This window comes from Canis lupus, chromosome 12 (assembly GCF_048164855.1).
Source record: "Canis lupus baileyi chromosome 12, mCanLup2.hap1, whole genome shotgun sequence".
In the NCBI taxonomy this organism is placed as follows: domain Eukaryota; kingdom Metazoa; phylum Chordata; class Mammalia; order Carnivora; family Canidae; genus Canis; species Canis lupus.
Window position 1 is genome coordinate 51,233,880 of NC_132849.1, and position 21,862 is coordinate 51,255,741.

Consider the following 21,862-nt stretch of genomic DNA (forward strand, 5'->3'; position numbering starts at 1 on the left):
AGTGAAAAGTCAAAATATTTTCTTTTTCATACCATATGATCTGAATAGTGCAAAAGGAAAAAAGTTGACATAAGAAATTATTGGAATGAAATATAATAAATGTTAATCAGTAATTTTATTCTGTTTATTTATACCTTATGTGTAACCCCAATTTTCTTCAAATGAATACATCTTGTTTTTATAGTCATATAAAAATATAAATTTGAGGAAAAAAAATTCATGTGTAGGATTCACTAGAGCTGTGAAAAATGGCAAAATATTCATCCATGGACTTACATTGTTCAGCCAGTAGGAGAGTAGCCTGTTATTCCTAAGGGGATGGCAGTAATCTTATGTTCTGTGTTTCAGACAACAGACAGCATGGGAGAGCCCTGAAGGAAATGGGCTGGAGGTAGGAACAGGGCTGGTTAATGCCTGGCTGCAGTTTAGAGTTGAAGGAGGAAAACCCTTATCTGTTCCTAACCTGCCCCATAGTTGTAACCACTTACCCCTACCACATCACTCCTACCACATCACATCACTCCAACCACTTAATCCTACCATGTCACATTACTCTCACTTCTCCATCCTTCATAGGCAGCAGGCATGAAAACCAACTTTATGAGTTACCTCTCCAAAGAGTAGTCATCTTAAATAAGAACCAAGGTCTGAATCTACACTAATGAAGGTCAGAAGACAGAATTGCAGGGGTCAGTGATCAATCACACTCAAATACTTATTGAAAAGTCTGCTATGTGCCAGACATCCACCAAGATGAGAGATTCAATAAAACTCCCTGAAAGAACTCATACTTTGTTGGTATAAATGAAGTTTTTGTTCCAGGAGCTGAGGACATACCAGAAAACAAAATAAGGCACCTGCTGTCAAGAAGCTTGTACTACATCAATCTCAGTCCTGTGAAGGCTACACTCATCAGTATGAGAGCTTCAGTTTAGGTTTTGGTAAAGCAAAGTTGTAATTTTATGAGTATAGTTTGATTATATATAAGCAGTGGCCATGTTTAAGTGAGGTTAGCTAATTTTATAGAAGAGAGAAACCGCAATTTTAATGGAATGATCAGAGAAGTTTTTAAACTTACACTAATATTCCTTTGGTCATGACTGGAGAAGCCAAAGTTCAAGACTGAGAAGCATCTGAAATGTTTTCCTAGGCAGCCAATCTGTTTAAGAGACTTCTCACAGTCATTAAAGTAAACATCAAATTCTCCATACCACACCCTCAAAACTGGCAGAGAACCCCAAGCCAGGCCCAGTAGGGCTTGACCCCTGAAAATGATGCTGTTTAAGCCCTATGATATAAAAAATGCCTCTCAGGCCAGACTCGTTTGTCAGATCTCTCAACATGGGCGTACTTAACCTATGGTCTTACTTACATAAACTATTTCATTTAAGAAGCCAAACTAAATGGAAACAGGAATGTTCTGTCTGTGTTTGTGCATGTGTGGTATGCACGTGTATATGGGATGTGTGTGTGTGTGTGTGTGTGTGTGTGTGGTATGTGAGAATGTGTGGGTGTGTGCAGTGAGGACCTAACTCATACTTATCCATGGCTCCATGTCTATCCGTGACAGGCTTATGGGTACTGCCATAACTAATGGAGTAACTCCCAATTCCATGAGATACCCAAGAAGAAGAAGAAAAAAAAAAAAAAAACTCTCAGTAGGCCAAGAAAAACAGCTACAGGAGAGGACAGAAGAACTTTTAGAGCAGTTAGTGGTATAGGAAGTAGTAGAGGGAAAGAAGATGATGTTGTTCCCAATAGTAAGTCAATCCATTTCCCTCACCAGTAGGTGTTTTTCTTTAGCAACCATGCATTTTGGGCAGAACAGTAAGAAGCCACAGAAAGGGTAAATAGCCAAAAATGCTTGACTCCATTATGCTAAAAAATAGTAATAAAGGTCTGGAATGCCCAGAATTTTCTGCCTTTAAGTCCTGTTGAAACTTCTTAAATTTGTCTTCTGAATTTTGGTGTTCTCACTAGGCTAAAGCACAGAGAATGCAGGACCAGGATGTTATTAATCACTTTAGCTACTATATAATGGTTTTGAGAGATTAACATATGCCAGGTCCTCTGCTAAGGACATATTATCTTGTGTTTTAGATACTATCACTGGGCCCACTTTTATATGTGAGCAAATAAAAAGTAGAATTTGAGAATCTGCTCAAAATTAAGAGGTATGTAGAATCAGAGGTGGAATTCAAATCCCTAGACTGACTTCCTACACATTCCTGAGCATGAAAATGCACACAGTGGGTAGTTAATAAAGGACTGAATGCTGTCTAGAAACATGAGATGGTAATGGATTCACCTGCTTCACATTCTAAATTGTACACTCTGAGAGTGGGTCAGTGCACACTGTGATCACAGCAGAACAGAGCCTACACGATTCATGGCAGAAACACTGCACTAGGACCAAGAGCCTGAGCTCTGGATCTGGATTCTAGTCCAGCCATTGGTTCCCTGTGTGGCTTGGCAAAAGCCAATTTCTATCTTAGGGCTTCCATTTCCTTATCTAGCAAACAAAAGAAATTTCATTTTATCCCATTAGTCTGTGCAGAGGACCAGAGGAATAAATACAACTGAAGGTGCTTCATATAACTCACTTGAGAGGTAGCACCAATGAGGAACATGTCTTGACACTGGAGCTGTCTTCATAATTATTCTTTGTTTTCTACCACTGAGGAGCTCAAATAATACTACTATTATTTTAAGTAAAAATACAACAAATTCATCAGATGTGCTGGGGGGGAAAATGTGCCAGTGAAATACTGGCAGGTCAGACGGAAAGTAGAATCTGACTCATCATCCCTTTCAGAAGAATCTCCAAATGCTCTCTCCCAGCTTCCAGGACCTCTCCCAATGCTCTTCCATAGACTTCATGCTCCAGTAATAACACATGCCATGTAGTCCCTCCAAAAGAGCAAGCTCTCTCAGATCTCTGATCCCTTCCACTTGTGGCTGAAACACTGATGTCCCAGCTGCTTCAGCATTTTGAAATTCAGTCCATGTATCACTACTGTCAGGAAACTTCTGCTCCTTCCTCAGTATTCAATATCACTCATACCATCACACAATTCCTGAGAATCCTTATCTCCATTCCTATCAAGTTCTTCAAAGACAAGCATGCTTCTTTCATCTGGTTATTCCCAGTACCTAGCTTAGAACGTGGAACTCCATAAGTATATGATGAACTTTTATTCAATTAAGGTAAATTAGTGTGTGTTCACAGTACCTTGTATGGTCAGGAGAACATAGAGGCTGACTAGTTTGATGTTGAACAAACGTCCCCAAGCATGAATTTTCATCACTTGCATCAATGATCTCTTACATTCATTTCATAATTAACCCAAAGGATCTCAATAATCTTGTTAGGTAGGAATCCTACACTACAAATGGAAACCATATTTTATTAAGTTGTCTCAATAGTGTTTATTGACTGACAACCTGACTGAATGAGTGAATGGATGGATGGACTTAACCATATCCATTTTTGTATCACCTTACAGAAACTAGGATGATGCTTGGGACATGTATTCTCAAATTACTTCTAGATGAATGAGTAATGTATTTTTCATTTTTTTAACTACCATAACTTACAAAGGATGTGGAATGTGGCTCTTTAAAATCCTTTCTCGAAAAAAATCTTTATTTGATGCATGAAAAAATTTAAAGACTCAAGAACTATCAAGTGAGAATCTGGCTACTTTTTCAGATTTAATAAACTTGTACAGCAGAGAGTCAAATATGAGTATATCTGCCAAATGTTCACATTTCTAAGTAAGAATCTGCTAGCAAAAGCATCATAAAAGTAGCACTCAGTAGCCGGTTAATCTCAGATTGTCATGATTATATGTGAGGTGACATATTAGTCAACTATGACCATAGTAGATTTCTTAAGCTGATACATTTAATGAAGAGTATATTCAGATTTAGAATAGTGATAGAAATGAATGACAGAAATATTGCATTATGTTAAATTATGCCACCTATTTTCCTTTGGGTACTAAAAGCACCCCTTCCAACCAATCTCCCTATCCCCAAGAGCCTACTTGGTGCCCATTAGAGTTCATGACATGTAATCTTCTCTGTAATTCTTCTCATATAAAAAGATTAGTCCTTAAAGACTAGTAGAGTCAGGCAAGTTTACCTCACCATGGCATTTTCCTGACCAAACAGTCAAACTATCTCTCTCTTCCAGGAAACTCATGATTAGCTTTTGTTTGGAGAAAGACAGGCTCTTCAGCCTACTTGGCTGAACAGTGCCTCACTCTCCCATTGGGGATCATGAGCTGAGGTGAATAGGAAACTGGGTCTTCGAGGAACCCAGGTTCAAAGGTGAAGCCAAGGCAGGGCTTTGTGCATAGATACAGCTAGTCCCAAAAATATTGAGTCACATGACTTCTCAAAATAAAATTATCCAGGTTTGAAAACCAAAGGTGCATGACCCAGCACCTCAAAGATCTTGTATGAGTAAAAAAATAGTAATAATAACAAACACATATAAAAATTTATCATCCTGTAAACTTATACACAACTCTGATATAAACCAAATGAAATGAATAAAATATTAAAAATGGTGAAAGAATTCTTTATTCATTATAATTTGACTCTCAATTCTGATTTACTCTAATCATAATTTATTTTTTTATTTTTTAAAAGATTTTATTTATTTATTCATGAGAGACACACAGAGAGAGAGAGATAGAGAGGCAGAGACACAGGCAGAGGGAGAAGCAGGCTTCATGCAGGGAACCTGATGTGGAACTCGATCCAGATCTCCAGAATCACACCCTGGGCTGAAGGCAGTGCTAAACCGCTGAGCCACCCGGGCTGCCCTCCAATCATAATTTATAAAAGAAAGCAGCACAGCTCACTAAGAATGAGAGACTAATAGGTTAACATTATGGCTATCAACCTTATAAAAGTTAGTAAATAATTTCAAAGGAAGAGTAGGCAATATGATAAAGTGCAGAGAACTGGACCATCTTCTATTGCTGGTATACCCTCTCAGTATGCTCAAATAAGATGAAAATAAATAAAGATAATAGGAAGGGGAAGGCAGAAACAACCCTAGGTTCATCATCAGAAGTACAAAGAAATGTCCAAACACCAGGTAGGTTCTCAACAAATGATTTATATTAACTAATCTTACCCAGCTCACCTCCTTTCCCTTTTTCTTTCCTCTCCTCTGCCTATTTCTCCTTCATTATCATCATCATCATCATCATCATCATCATCATCACTGAAAACAGCAGGGGGAAATCCTCTGGGTCTCTTTATAGTGAAATTACCATCTATGAGAAATTCAAATATGGTTGTTAAGGAATAGAGAGACTTTTGGAAATTAAGAGGCATGTGATTGCCATGCCATGTTTAATATTTACTAATATGGTTTTCCTATTTTTTTTTAATATAACCTTGTATCTCACAAACAAAATCTCTGTTTTACCCACATTCACATTCACACACAATAAATCCTACAGTCTCTTTATCCCACTCCCAATTAATTTAGTTTTACTTAAAAAAATGATAATTTTACAGAGGTAAAATGAAGACTGTTTAAAATATTAGTATCAATTATTATTTTAAAATCAGATACTTTAAAAATCTTCCTTAAAGGGCCATGCTAGCTAACTCATCATAATTATATTCAGTAAAAGAGTGAGACTGAGGAGTAGAGGAAGCAGGAGAAGAGAGGAAAGAAATGCTCCATAAGATGTGTAAGTAGCCAGTATGGACCAAGCATTTTATATATATATTACCTAAGTTAGTACCATGTTAAGAAGAGAATGTAGGCTCAGGCAGATTAAGTGACCATCTAGAAAGCAATATAGTTAGGAGCGGAATTGTTGTCTTCCTGACACCAAAACCTATGTTTCTTTGTGACTTTATCTTTTATGTTTATCCTCTTCTAGGACTCTTTTGTATGTAAATAAAGCAAAACACAAAAATAATTGTATACACTAAAATGTTACATCAATGTTATAATAGGAAGAAACAACCTAGAATCAGGAAAATAAGTAAAATGAGAATTCTCTCATTCTCAATGAGAGAATCAATCATGGCACAACTCTAAAATGAGTAATGGTATGGTAATGGTTAAGTAGAGAAGTAAAGACAAATTAATTCATGAGAAAAATATGATGATACCTCTTATTAATTTGAGCACAAAAAACTTCAACAAAATATCAGCAAATCAAACCCAACAATGAATCAAAAGAATTGCACACAATGAACAAATGGTATCTATTCCAGTTATAAAAGGATCTAAAGAAGTCAAATTATGTGATGTCAATTAATGCAAAAAAAAAATTAGACAAAATCCAAAACCCATTCATGATTAAAATAAAAACACCTCTCAGCAAGTTGAAAATAGAAAGGAACTATTTAACTTGATTTTTATAAAAAGCATATGCAAAAAATCCAATAGCTACCATTATATTTAATGCAAAAAGACAATGCTTTCCTCCTATGAACAAGAACAAAACAAGGCAAGGATGTCTGTCATCACAGCTCTTATTTAACATAGTACTAGAAGTCCTAGCAAGTGCAATGAGACCAGGAAGAGAAATAAAAAGCACACAGAATGGAGAGGAACAAAGGAAACTATCCCTATTTGCTGACATGATTGTGTACTTAGAAAGTCATAAGAAACTTTTAAAAAAATTCTTAGGGGCATCTGGGTGGCTCAGTCAGCTGGGCATCTGCCTACAGTTCAGGTCATGATACCAGGGTCCTGGGATTAAGCCCTGCGTGGGGCTTTCTACTCAACCAGGAACCTGCTTCTCCCTCTTCCTCTCCCTCTGCCTGCTGCTCCACCAACTTGTGTGCTCTCTCTCTTACTCTCTCTCTCTGTCAAATAAATAATTAAAAATATCTATTAAATAGATAAAGTAACTTTAAAAATAAAAAATAAAATAAATTTTTAGAACAAATTAGTGAGTTTAGCAAGGTTACAGAAAAAAGCTTACAACGTATCTATATTAACAGTGAGTATGTGGAAACAGATTTAAAAACAATACCATTTACCATCCTCTAAAGAAAATGAAATACCTAGGTATAAATTTAACAAAATATGTATAGGACTTACATCTGAAAATTACAAAATGCTAATGAAATAAAATTTTTAAAGACATAAGTAAATGGAAATGTATACTGTGTTCATTTATAGGAAGACTCAGAATAGTAGAGATGTCCATTCTTCTAAATTTAGCTAAAGACCTAATATAATTCCTAACAAAACCCCTTCAAGGTACTTTATAGACATACATAAGCTTATTTTAAAATTTATATGGGAAAGCAAAATGACTATAATACTTAGGACAATCCAAAAAAGAAGAAAACTGTGGGATTGATCACTCTATATTCAATATTAAGTTACTAATCAGCTATAATATTAGAGTAGTATTAGAGGAATGAAACATACAGATCAATAGACCCATACAAATATATCCAATTGATTCCTGATAAAATTGCAAAAGCAATTCAGTATAGGATGGAAGGCCTTTTCAAGAAATACAGCTGGAACAATTGGATATTCAAGTGAAAACACACACACACACACACACACAAACAAAAACAAAAAACAACCCCTCCACACTTGCTATATAATTTCTTTCAAAATGGATCATGAACTTAAACATGTAAAGTGTAAATCTATACAAGTTGTAGAAAAAAACATAAGAGGAAATCTTCAAGATAAAAGGCTAGTCAGGGAGTTCTTAGACTCAATACCAAAAACATGATACACAAAGGAAGTATTGATGAATGGAACCTAAACAAAATTAAAAATGTTTGCTTTATGAAAGACCCTGTTAAGAGGATGAAAAGAAAAGCTACAGACTGGAGAAAATATGCAAATTATATATTTAACAAAGAACTAGTGTCATATATATACATATGTATATGTTATGTATATTATGTTTATATATTATATAGACTCAATAGAATAGTTAAAAACAATCCAACTATGAAATGGGCAAATGGACATTTCACTGAAGGAGACAGAGATTAGCAAAACTCATTTTACAAGTATTATTCTTCAGAAGTAATAACTAGGCAACTCCAGTACATATTTTCATATCTATATTACTTTTCATACTTCCAACACAACAAAACATGAAAACAGCAATTGAAGTCCAAGTTCACACTGACAGTCAAAAAACAACCTAGAATGTTCATAGAAATATTCCCAAATGATTATTCCTAAACTTTAATTGGTGGATACAAGGAGTCTCCCTGGTTGAAAAATTACTGATATATATTTTTAATTATGTGAAAAGAAATCAAATTTTATCTTGAATGCATCTGTAATGTTTGTGCCTAAATATTACCATCTCTTAAAGTTGAAGAAGTCATATGGCTAAGCCCCTCTGGTTGAACTCTCAAAGACACTTAGCCCCTAATAGACACTGAAATGTAATAAGACTTGCCCAAGGAGCCAGTCTTATCCAATGAGGAGAAGAACAATGGCTAAGAAAGTTGTTGGAGCAATCCAAGCTCTAAGACAAAGACTTGTTCTTCCTGTGGGGTCCTTGGAATGCTTTCCATCACTCCCTGGGTATTCCTTTTGGATGATTTTCTTGGAAAAAATTCACATTGATCTTTGGTTTATTCCATTGCTTCTCTAAGAAGCCAAAGTTAAAAACTGACCTTGAGCTCAAGTAACTTCTAATGTGTCACATATGGAAGCAGGGAGATAAAGCTCTCTGTCTGTGGTTGAGAAAGAATAATTGTGCCAAAGCAGTGTTCTCCATAGCACTGATGATAATAATAATAATAACTCCACATACTACTAAAGTGCTTTATATTTACCAAGTGTTTTGATATATATTATAGTATTGGATTCTCATGAAAATGCTCTGAGGTAGGTGAGTAGATATTATTTATATTATCCTCATATGGAAATAATATCTGTGCCTTGTCTAAATTAAGCAACTGGCAAGTGTTGCAGATAACACTTGAACTTGAAATCTCATTTGTAACATTAAAGAAATTTCTAAAGATAAAAATAGATCATCTCAGCAGCCTATAGTAATTGATCCAAATTTTGTAAATGGTTAAGATTTGGTCTATGGGCATTTATATTTTACATACCAATTACAATTACAGTACTGTATTCTGCATTTATATATTTACTATATAATAAACTGATCAAGTCATGGGATAATTTTTATAATTATGTTGCACTTCTGTGGTGTGAGGAAATATAATTTATTTCATCATTCTCCTATCTTGCATGATTTTTTTTCTTTAATCATTGACTTAGGATAAGTATTTAGGTCTCTGTGTCCTTGTTAAAGAGTTTGAAGATTCCACATTATTAATGCTACCAATTATCATATTCTCAAGTAAAATATAAAAATCTGCATTGAGATTAGCTGTATTTGCATATAAAACACAAGCTTATCACTAATTCCAATAGTTATCATTTTTAAGTTGGAATAAGTATAAAGGTAACTTCATTTATTTGCTTATTCAACAGCAAATTGGATCTTTTCAATAATTAGTCAACTCCATTTCCTATCAAATACATTTTTTTATTCATTTATTAAGGTCTTGATACTTTTTCTTATATATTGAATGAGATACTTGATGATATAAATTAACCTTTTTCAGAATTGATAAAGTATTTTCAGATTTGTTTCTTTTTAGTTTTATTTTATCACAGTTATCTTCCTCTTTAGTTTCTACTATAGCCTCAAAGCAGAGGAAATTGTCCATTCACTCTACTATTAACAGATCCATTTTGTTTCACTCTGACTGAACTTTAATATTATAGTTGTTTTTTAATAATATGGAATATTTTTATAAGAAATGTGAGTACAATGTTTTAGAAATACAGTTTCTTTTTTAATATAGTTTATGCATACATATAATTTAAACAGTAAAGTACATCTTAGGACTATTATAAACTAGGCTTTCCTTACTGTAACAACTGCAATATTCCCCTCCCTCAGTGCTTTCTACTCTCCAACTTTCCAAAGAAATGTTTAAGTATATTTATACATATATACAAAGTGCTTATATTGTTAATTTTTGATTTTCAGTTTTAGGCATAGATATTGACTTCTCAAGATAGGAGACACGGGCTTACTGCTCGCTTCGGCAGCACATACGCTGAAATAGGCAATATGGGCTTAATGCTCTTTCCCCACCCTACATTACTATGCACACACACACCTTCAGACTTCCATCCCCCCCAATAAAGGTATATTTTTATGTTGCTCAGATCAATCCATTAAGGTTACCTAAATGTTATTTACAAGTGAGCCATGCAGAAAGCTTTAATTACTTTTCCTATCTTGCATAAACTTTGTTCTCTTTGGATTCAATGGATGTTTTATTTACTTTTGTTTTCTTCGTTGCCTGTGTTATTATGACTAATTCACCCCCAAACTTTTCCCCAGTGTTTAAATACATCCAGTTTTCTATCAGTTTCATCTTCTTGGAAAACTTTTATTCCAGAGCCTCTGACTTGCTCCAATCTGGACTAGTTACTATCTAGGCCTGTTATGCAGCTTTTATCCTACCATTTCTTTTCAGCATCCCTAAGGTAGGCTGCAATAACAGATTCCCAGAACAGAAACTTATTTCTTGTTCATGTAACAATCCAAGATGGCAGCCCATGATTGGTGGGTGTCTTCTCCTCCATGTGGTAAGGTTGGGATCCAGGGTTTGTTTGTTGGTTTGTTTGTTGTTCATCTTGTAAATTTACCATCTCCTGGGACCTTGAATCCTCTGCATACAGAGGCCTCAAAGGGAGTTAGAAAAAGCACTTCTTTTGCCTGGAAGTAACACAGTTTATCCATCTGACTCAGTCCTCAGGCCACATTTAATGCAAGGGAATTGGTAGATACAGTCTAACTATGTGCATAAAAGGACAAGAAAAGAGATTTTTACTGACTACTAGATATCTCTGCCAACTACCATTAGGGGCATTCCTTTTGCTACTTGCTTGACTGAGATCTCATCTCCAAGATCCCCTCTTCTCTTATTTTTACTTCCCTGGTTGGTAGAGTACATGCTAAAGTAGTTTTTTGAGAAAGAGTGAATAGGAGGTATATTTTTAGTGATATTGGCTATCCCAAAATATCTTTAGTCTACTCTCATATTTAATGGCTGGTTTGACTGAGTACAGAATTCTAGGTTGGAAAACATTTTCTCTGAAAATCTGGAAGGCCTTTCCATAAATGTTTCAAAGGTACTGTTCTGTTTCTATAGAGACTAAAGCCATTCTATTCATAACCTTTGGTGTATCTGATTTCTTTTTCTTTCTGGGAGCTTCAAGATCTTCTGTTGGCCATTAATATTCTGAAATGACAGGATTTGGTTCCATTTTGATCCATTTTGCCAGATATTTCCTATCCATTTTATTATACAACTCATCTTCCCAATTCTGAGAGATAATTGAATTATTTCTTGATGATTTTCTTTTGTTTTTTTCTATTGAAAACTATAATTTTGTATTTTGATCCTCCTGAGATGATCTTCTAATATTCTTATTTTTTACTTTCCTATTTTATATCTCCATTTATTTTGCTTTATGAAGGAATTTCTCACCATTAGCTTCTAAAGATTCTAACCATTTTATCATATTTTATATATTTAATTTTTAAGACCTTTTTCTTAGATTCATGGAATTCCTTTTTGTGGCATATGATTCTTGTTTCATTGATATAGTGTCTTTTAAATACAATGATACTTTTAATTTTATCTCCCTGCATAATCTTTCCATTCATGTTGTTGCTTTCTATTTTCTTATTTTAGTCTTTGTATTTTCAATTAGGCACTTTGCTCAAATACCTGGGGATCTTTGGCTCTCCGCCCATGTTTATGAGTGGATCTGTAAATACTAATGGACACCATTGAACACTGCTTGTCAACCGTCCTTCACTTTAAGGAGTGATGTGACCAGTTTATTTCATTGAAGTCAGCATTGATGTGTGTTTTCCGGTTTTTTCTTCTTGACCACTCAAATTCTGTACAGAAAAAGAATCATCCAGTCTCTTAAAGAAGCACAAGCCAAGGAAGTACATATCAGGCTTCTAGTGTTCTGAGAGCAAAGTAGGAAAAGAGCGATACAGAACACCCAACATTCAGAGCACAAACTGATGAAATCTCTCAATTTGTGGTAAGATTTCCCTTCTTTCAAATGTACCTAATATTCCCAGTCCAGAGACATGCAGCTTTACCTCTCCAGAGAATAAACGTCCAGTCTTCTGCCAAGGTGGGAGAGGAGTCGTTTTCCAGCTGAGCAGAGGAGGGAGGAAAACTGGTGTTTTAACTGCATTTTGAAGCAAAATTTAATCCAACCTCCTGTTTTCAACAACTTCTTCCTACACTTCATCCTCCCTGCTTGCAGAGGTACCTGGTGCTGACAATTTCTGAGCCTCTTGGGAGATGTGTGGTGCAGATTGAGTAGCTGCTCAGCTTTCTCTACTGCTGACTTAGCATTCAGTTTTATTTCCAAGTCAGCTAAGTGGTATAGCACCCACCTTATTGCTGTAGCCATTTCTCAGTTTCTCTGTGCTCTTGTATATGTATGCTTAGAAAATCTTTTCATGCCATTTTAGTGAGGTTTCAAGGAAGAGTAGAGGTAAAGATACTCAGTCCTTGATCTTCGACCTGAAAGTCCTTAATTTAACTTTTCATTTCCCAGATTGTTTTCCTATCAGAGCACAAGTTATGAATAATTATTATGTTCTCCTTGTTCTGAGTGTTATTTTTACATATACCAAATTATATTTCTGGAATTCATACTCTAATCAAGTGATCAATTTTACACCAGTAATGTATAAATTTTTTGCCGTTCTAGAAAATATTATCATATATAATAGTTGCTCAGTACAAGTAGTTCTCTCTGCTTATTCAGGTAACCCATGTGGAAAGAACTCTGTTAAGACTCATCATGCAAGCAATTTGCCAATAATACCACATGCCGACTTTTTGTTTTAAAACATAGACATGTCCTTAAAATTAGTTCCAATTCCATTAATCATCCCTCTTCCAGTATGTCAGCCAAGGCTGGTTCTATTCCAGGCCTAAAAATTAAAAATCCCCTGGGTTGACAGTTTATCCATTCAGCCTAATCTTCCCTAATCAGAAACACACAAAGAGACACATTTAACCACACACATACCTCCCAAAGCCCTTTGATACTCAATGATATTTACTGCTTCAGAATATCAAGATATTTTGCCAGACATGAACTTTAGCAACCTCAATAACATCTCTTTACCATATTAAAGATTAAAAGGGGGAATCAGCTTTGTAATTTACCAGGAAAATAGGACTATGTAATATCATTTCTGATCTTCTAATCCCAGATTCTCTTCCATGTGCATTCCTAAATATTTTTCCATGTACCTGACCTTCTTTATTACTGGTATTGATTACAAAATGATCTATACCACTCTTCACTTTTTAATACAAATATCTATTACCAAGATTAAATGACATTTACACATTCAGAACCAATTCTCCTCCATATAGATTTACCCTTAAATAATAATTTACTTTTACTATAATTCTAGTGTCATCATATCTGGCAAATAAATATTAACCAAATAATCACCTTTGAGCTATACCTAATATAACTATCCTCATTATACCAAGTAACTGCATTATTTTTCTAACGGTTCCTCAATGCTAAAATTTATTATCTACTACCATTAGAATAACCAGAATCTATAGACCAGAAAGACTGCTGCTTACATGCGGGAATAACCTATATGTTTCATAGTTTGAGGCAGTGGTAAGAAAGATCAATAATAACTATGGAAAAAAGTATGAGAAATAATAATTTCTTATTTATAAGAAATATTACCCTATACATGGCACTCCTGGGAAAGATAATTCAGTTATTTATAAAAGAATTGTATATCAGTTTTAAACTGTTTTGTTTCTTATTCTAGGTCTTATTCATCTTAGAGGTTGATTGTGTGATTTTTGGCTTATTCTTGTGATCACTCAGAGACATTAAAACAATGGTGTGAACTCACTGGAACATTCCCCTCCTAATCTCACTGGAAAAGTATAAAGTTTTTAATGGCCTATTTATGGTTCTCAAAAACTTGATTTAGGGTGGGAAATATTGGACTAATCTACTTTTTTGCAATCAAAAGCACATACCAAAGAGAAGATAGTCTCTCAAATTAGGAACTTAGGGTCCAAAAATAAAATGCAATCCAAATGTTTGCTAAGAAGAGACTAGGAAGACACAAGATTCTCAGCCTACTCCACCCACTCCCACCAAAAAAAGAGATCCTCAAAGAGGCATTTGCAAATGCTTTAATGCTCAGATTCGGGCAGCCCGGGTGGCTCAGTGGTTTAGCGTCACCTTTGGCAGGGTGTGATCCTGGAGACCTGGGATCGAGTCCCACATTGGGCTCCCTGCATGGAGCCTGCTTCTCCCTCTGCCTGTGTCTCTGCCTCTCTCTCTGTCTCTCTCTCTCTCTATCTCTATCTCTCTCTGTGTGTCTCTCATGAATAAATAAATAAAATTTTTTAAATGCTCAGATTCATTAAAATAAGTAATATTTGCAATAAGAAAGTTAAAATAAAGTAGCTAAAGTAAAAACCAAGGGGGCAAGCAAGACCAAGATTGATCTTTTATCCCCACCACAGATATAACTTCTCTCAACTCTAGCTGTTTGAATTTGTTGACTTTGAAGACAATCATCAGAGGCTGAGTAACACCCAACCTTTCCATTTTAAGGTCTCAGAATTCTTTCCTTTTGGCCTTCACATCCAAGAATAATACACATCCCAATTACCCCCTGGGCTACGGGGCCAAATCCACACAGTATTCCATTTCAGGAATGAACATCTCAGGGTCTTTCCTCTGCTTTTTGCTCCCACTTAGGCATGTTTACCCAATTGTAAGAAAAGACAAAACCATTTACATATGTTTTGTGGGTGTTTTTTATACAAGGAAAAACTAATTTGCTTGATGAAATAACAAAGCACCAAGCATAATGAAACTGGATTTTCCTTGCTCTAGTCATTTTCCTCAGCTCCTACATCAAAGCCTACACAGGTATTTCTGGCAATGTTTAGGTTAATTAATATAGCCATTTGGTGCTATCAAATAAAGAGAACCAGGACCAGCTCATTTAAAACAGAATAAATCTCAATGTTGTGCTAAAATCTCCCTTACAAAACAATTGCCAAAAAATAATCTAATTTATCCCCTAGGAAAGACTGGTGAGAAGTGTGTGTATGGGATGGGGGGAAGTGGGTAATGAGGAAGAGAGAGAAGGGTGTACATGACTCAATTTTTGGAAAAGTCTGAATAAATAATAATCAAGCTAATGGCAACTAAAAGGAAACACCCTAATGATTCTGGATCAGTAATGCTTTAGAACAAACACAGTTTGAATTTTAAGATTTCAGTCTCAGAACTAACCTTCTAAACTAAACACACACACAGAGTTATTTATGAGACAACTCAGCTGATAGAGTTATCAGTCATAGTATAGAAGCAAGAATCAATAAATCCACAGAAGAGTTAAATGGAGAAAGAGAGATAGGGAGACAGACAGACCCAGATCTCCAACCAGGTCTCTTTAGTAGTACAGTTTAAGGGGAAATGACAGTCTTCAAAGACAATTTCTGCTATGATACATATTAGCAGAAGCCTTGGGAAAATAATTTCATTTCTTGTTTCCTTAGATTCCTTTTATGTAAAATGGAGATGATATTAAAACTTCACTGATTCATGGAAAACCAAATGACGTAAGATATGAGAAGGCATTCTATAAATATAAAAGCATGCAATAAATATTAGCAAAATGTGAATGCATTTATATACTTCATACATTGGTGGTAATACGATATATTATTAGAATAAACCTTCTAAAAGGCAATTTGTATAAAGTACAATGAAATTTTTTATACCATTCATTCATACATTTACATACAGGAATCTATTTTAAGAAAATAATCAGAGATTTGGATAAAACATTATTCCCAAATATGTACTTGCAGTATTGCTTAAGATAGGCAGTCAAGTGGACTCAGCTTTAATGTCCAATAGTAGGAGAATAGTACATGTATATGATACTCTTTTAAGACTGTCTCTAATGGCTCATGTTTTTTTTGTTTTTTTTTAAGATTTTATCTATTTACTCATGACAGACAGAGAGAGAGGCAGAAACATAGGCAGGGGGAGAAGTAGACTCCCCCGGGGAGCTTGATGCAGGACTCAATCCCAGGACCCTGAGATCATGACCTGAGCCAAGGCAGATGCTCAATCACTGAGCCACCCAAGTGTCCCTAATGGCTCATGTTTTTAATGAATGCCAAATGACACGAGCATGAAAAATAATCAAATTATGTTAATTTAAAAAACTGTAAAATTACAAATATATGATGATCTCATTTGCAGCACACATGTGTATGTCTGTACATACACACACACACACACACACTCACACACTACAGCAACAGAAACAAGTATCTTAAATTGACAGTGACAGTGTGGTTATTTTTAGGTGATAGAGATTATATAAATTTGTGGGTGATTTTTCTTCTATGTATTCTCCAAATTATCTAAAAAAGAAATTCATGGATTAATTACTTAATCATAGGAAAAATGTTATTGAAAACACTATGTATGTTCTAGCTTCATAACCTATTATAACCTAGTGAGGGGTATAATTAGTGAGGGGTCTACTTACCTCACTTTGCAGGATCCAGATAAGGAAAGGGATGAAAAGTAACTTTGTTTTTTTTTTAAGGTGGTTTTATTTATTTATTTATTTATTTATTTATTTATTTATTTATTTTCATTTATTTTAGAGAGAGTGTGAGTGCAAGTGGAGGGAGGGGCAGAGGGAGAGAGGAAGAATTCCAAGCAGACTCTGAGCTGTCTGTTGACTGAATAGATAAGATGGATTGGACATACATGAAAAATCACTTTTTCCAAATATGCAGATGTAGTTGTGTTTATTAAACTAAAAATCCATTTTAAATGATTACCAGCTTCATAGCAATATTTTTATCCACATGTAGTACAATTAACTAAAAATGTAAGTGTGCAAAATATAAGTCTGCAAAATACTTTGATATTAAAAATAACTCACATATTTCTTAGAGAAAATGAGACAAGCATCAAACCTCATGTCATAAAACATAGCAAGGAAGCAATTAAAGTCTACAAGGTTTATCAATAGTACTTAGGAGCCAGCTTAAAGATCACACTGGACCAAGGATGAAAGAATTTGAGCTTCAAAGAGGATAACAATGCTTAATTGAAACCCATCAAATATGCTTAATCCATGAATTCATAATAGTTTAAAAAACTAAGCTTCGCACAGTGGCAGTATCATAGCCAATGAGGTTTATCTGAGGTGCAATTATTGCTAATTGAAAAAACTAATTGTTCAACTTCAGAGAACTTTAATTTATTATCTTAAAAACTGGTAAATAAGAAAGAATCAAGCATTTATTCTGTCTTTCTTACATTAATAGTAGGAAAGTAACCAATCATATATATAATATATATTTTTTAAGCATATCTCAACATATGAAAGAAAAATTATAGAATTAGGATATAATCATTTTGTGATCCCCAGTAAAGAGGTAGATCTAGGAATTGAGTGAGCTTGGTGATAAGGCAGTATTCTAGCATGGCCCCCATGTTCTCTACCTCCAGTGTGACTCTCCTGTGATTTTGTTTCTTTTTCTTGCCTTGCATTAGCAAGTACTGCTAGCATAATGTTAAAAACGAGTGGTGAGAAGGGACATCCTTGCTTCATCAATGATATTAGTGGAGAAGGTTAGAGTTTCTCACCATTAAGTATGATGTTAGTTGAGGGTATTTTGTAGATCAAGTTAATGATTCCCCCTGAATTCTTAGTGTACTGAGAGTTTATATTGTGAATGGGTTTTGGATTTCACCAATTTATTCTTCTACATGTATTGATATGGTTATATAATTGTTCTTTTATAGCCTCTTGATATAATGAATTATAATAATTGATTTTGATTTTCAAATGTTGGACCAGGCTTGCATACCTGGAAAAATTCCCCTTGGTCACGGTTTATGATTTTTATACTTTTTTGGGTTCAATTTGCTAATATTTTGTTGAGAATCTTTGTATCTATATACATGAGGGATATTGGTCTGTGTTTTTCTTGTAATATCTTTGTCTGGTTTTGGTATTAGAGTAATGCTGGCTTCATTGAATGAGTTAGGAAATATTCCCTCTGCTTCTATCTCCTGAAAGAGATTACAGAGTTGATGCAGTTTCTTCTTTGAATGTTTGGTAGAATTAACCAATGAACCCACATGGGCCTAGTGCTTTCTGTTTTGAAGCATATTAATTATTGATCCAATTTCTTTAATAGATACAGGCCTATTCAGATCATTTATTTCTTCTTATGTGATTTTTGGCCGATTGCATATTTCAGGGAATTGGTGTATTTCATCAAGGTTAATAAATTTGTGAGTGCTGTTCAAAGAGTTGCTCAGTAATATTCCTTTCTCATAATTTTAATCTTCACGGGCTTCAGTGATGTGCATGCCATCTTTCATTTCTGCTATTAATAGTTTGTGTCCTCTCAATTTTATTGATCTTTTCAACAAGCCAGCTTTTAGTTTTATTGATTTTCTCTTGTGATTTCTTATTTTCATTGATTTCTGCTCTGATTCTAATTATATCTTTTCTCACTTTGTATTTAATTTGCTCTTCTTTTTCTAGTTTCCCAAGGTAAAAACACAGATTGATTTTAGATCTTTCTTATTTTCTTTTTTTTAAGATTGTATTCATTTATTTGAGAGAGAGAGAGAGCACAAGCAGAGGTAAGGAGCAGAGGCAGAGGGAGAAGCAGATTCCCTGCTAAGCAGAAAGCCCACACAGGGTTCAATCCCAGGACCCCAGGATCATGACCTGAGCCAAAGGCAGAAGTTTAACCAATTGTGCCACCCAGGCACCTTGATATTTCTTATTTTCTAATGTATTTGATGCTATCAATTACCCTATAAGCACTGCTTTTGTTGGAGAGCACAAATTTGATAAGCTGTGTTTTCATTTTTATTGTTTTTCAAAATACTTTGAAGTTTTATATTCTTTGACCTATGTGCTATTTAATCTCCACATATTTTCTAGTTATTTGTCTCTTCTTGACTTCTAGTTTACTTCCATTGTGGTCTAAAAGCAAAGATTTGTGATTTCTATTCTCTTAAATGTGTTGTTTTAATGGCCCATAATGTGGCCTATCTTTGTGAATATTGCATGTGAGCTTGAGGAAAAAAATATTATTCTGCTTTTATTAGATAAAATAGTCAATAGATGTCAATTAGATCCTGTTGATTAATGGTATTGTTTAGTCTGACTATATGCTTACAAATTTTCTGCCAGTTAGATATGTCTAATTTTGTGAGGGGATGTTGAAGTCTCCAACCATGATAGCTGATTCATATATTTCTCCTTGCAATTTGTATCAATTTTTGCCTCATGTACTTTGATGCTCTATAGTTAGGCATATACACATTAAGAACTAGTAAGTCATCTTGGAGAATGGATGCATTTATCATTATGTAATATCCATTTTTATACATGATAATTTTTCTGACTTTGAAGTCTTCTCTGTTTGAAATTAATATAGGAACAAATAGAGGTACTCCTGCAGTCTTTTAAGTGTTAGCATGGTGTATTTTTCTCTATCTATTTACTTTTAATTTAATGTGTCTTATATGTAAAATGGGTTTCTCATAGACAATATACAGTTGGGTCACATTTTTTATCTACTCTGACAATCTCTGTCTTTTAATTTTTTTTTAATTTTTATTTATTTATGATAGTCACAGAGAGAGAAAGAGAGAGAGGCAGAGACATAGGCAGAGGGAGAAGCAGGCTCCATGCACCGGAAGCCCAATGTGGGATTCGATCCTGGGTCTCCAGGATCGTGCCCTGGGCCAAAGGCAGGCGCCAAACCGCTGCGCCACCCAGGGATCCCAATCTCTGTCTTTTAATTGGTGCATGTAGAGCGTTGACATTCAAAGTGATTATTAATATGGGTAGATTCATATCTACCATATTTGTTAATGTTTTCTATTTGTTTCCTTTATTCTTTGTTCCTAGCTTTGTCTTTCACTCTTTCACTTTTTTATGCTTTCTGTAGTTTTAATTGCACATTTTTTTTCTCTATCCTTTGTCAGCATATTGGTTATACTTTTTTTTCCTCCTTTTTTTAATGGGTTGCCCTAGAGTTTTCAATACAGATTTACAACTAACCCAAGACCAGTTTCAAATAACACTATAGCAGTTCATGGGTAATATGAGTACCTTATAGAAACAAATTTGTTCTGGAGTGCCTGGGTGGCTCAGTTGGTTAAGTATCTGGCTTCAGCTCAGGTCATGATCTCAGGATCCTGGGATCTGAGCCCCACATCCATCAGGTTCCCTGCTCAGTGGAGAGTCTGCTTTTCCCTCTCCCTCTGCCTTTCACCCTGTTCATGCTTTCTCTCTCACTCTCTCAAATAAATAAAATCTTTAAAAAAAAAAAAAAGAAACAAATTAAGCCTAATTCCTTCTTCTCATCCTTTGTATCATTGTTGTCATTCATTTCATTTATATATAAACATAAATAGGCATATACACGATATATAGATAAACAGATGTAATTGAATACATTGTTATTACTATTTTTTAAAATATTTTATTTATTTATTTGAGAGAGAGTAAGAACACAAGCAAGGAGGGGTAGAGGGAGAGGGAGAAGCAGACTTCTGCTAAGCAGGGAGTCCAACACTGGGCTCAATCCTGGGATTCCAGGATCATGACCTGAGCCAAAGGCTGATGCTCAATTGACTGAGCGACCCAGGCACCCATACTATTATTTTTAACAAACTGTTATATTAATCAATTAAGAATGAGAAAAAATAAAAGTTTTTATTTCATTTTCACTTATTGTTTCTTCAATGCTCTTTCTTTCTCTATATAGATCTGAGTCTCTGATCTTTATTATTTTTCTTATCTCTAAAGAACTTCTTTTTGTACTTCATGGAAGGCAGGTCTCCTGGCAACAAATTCTCTCAATAATTTTTTTTGTTTGTTTAACAAAGTATCTATTTCTCCTTCACTTTGAAGGATAATTTTTCTGGTTACAGAATATTAGATTGATTATTTTTTTCACTCAAAGCTTTAAGTATTTCACTTCACTCTCTTCTTGTTTGTATGATTTCTAAGGAGAAGTTGGATATAATTCTTGTTTTTGTTCTTTTATATAGGTAAGGCCCCCCACACACCCCAGCATCAGTGTTTTATAAAATTTTTCTTTGATTTTCTGTACTTTGGAAATTATTTACCTAGACACAGGGATTTTGTTTGTTTGTCTGCATTTCTCATGTTGGTGTTCTCTGATCTGCCTGGATCCATGATTTGATATCTAACATTAATTTGGGAGAAATTCCCAGTCATTATTGTTTTAAATGTCTTCTATTGCTTTACTTCTTTCTTCTCCTTCTGATATTCTGATTATATGTATGGGCTTATCTTCTATAGTAAACTTTTTCTTTCAATATTCTGTTCTAGCTTTTTATTTCACTCTTTGTTTTCTTTGCCTTTCAGTTTTTGAGATTCTATTAATAAATCTTCTTGCTTAGAGATTCTTTCCTCAATCCTGTGCAGTCCACTAATAAGCCCATCAAAAGCATTCCTCATTTCTGTTACAATGTTTTTGTTTTTGTTTTGTTTTGTTTTTTATTCAACATTTCTTCTTGGTTGTATCTCAGGGTTTCTATCTCTCTATTTACATTGCCCATCTGTTTTTGCATGATCTCTATTTTATTCATTTGAGCCGTTAGCATATTAATCACAGTTATTTTAAAGCTCTCATAAAACAGTATGGTACT

At 34.5% G+C, this 21,862-nt stretch overlaps 1 long non-coding RNA gene and 1 pseudogene across 5 annotated transcripts in view; one reads left to right on the top strand and one right to left on the bottom strand.

The window, feature by feature from the left end:
• The window catches only part of LOC140600737 (uncharacterized), a 137,051-nt gene that overhangs the window by 55,415 nt on the left and 59,774 nt on the right, over positions 1-21,862 (bottom strand). For 4 of the 5 annotated variants that reach the window (XR_012003903.1, XR_012003900.1, XR_012003902.1 and 1 more), the window contains one exon: positions 5,162-5,294. The exons of the other annotated variant lie outside the window; for it this stretch is intronic. This is a non-coding gene — a long non-coding RNA (uncharacterized lncRNA). The remainder of the gene's footprint in view (positions 1-5,161; positions 5,295-21,862) is intronic. 5 annotated transcript variants of the gene reach the window in all.
• Positions 17,310-17,423, top strand: LOC140602042 (U4 spliceosomal RNA; annotated as a pseudogene).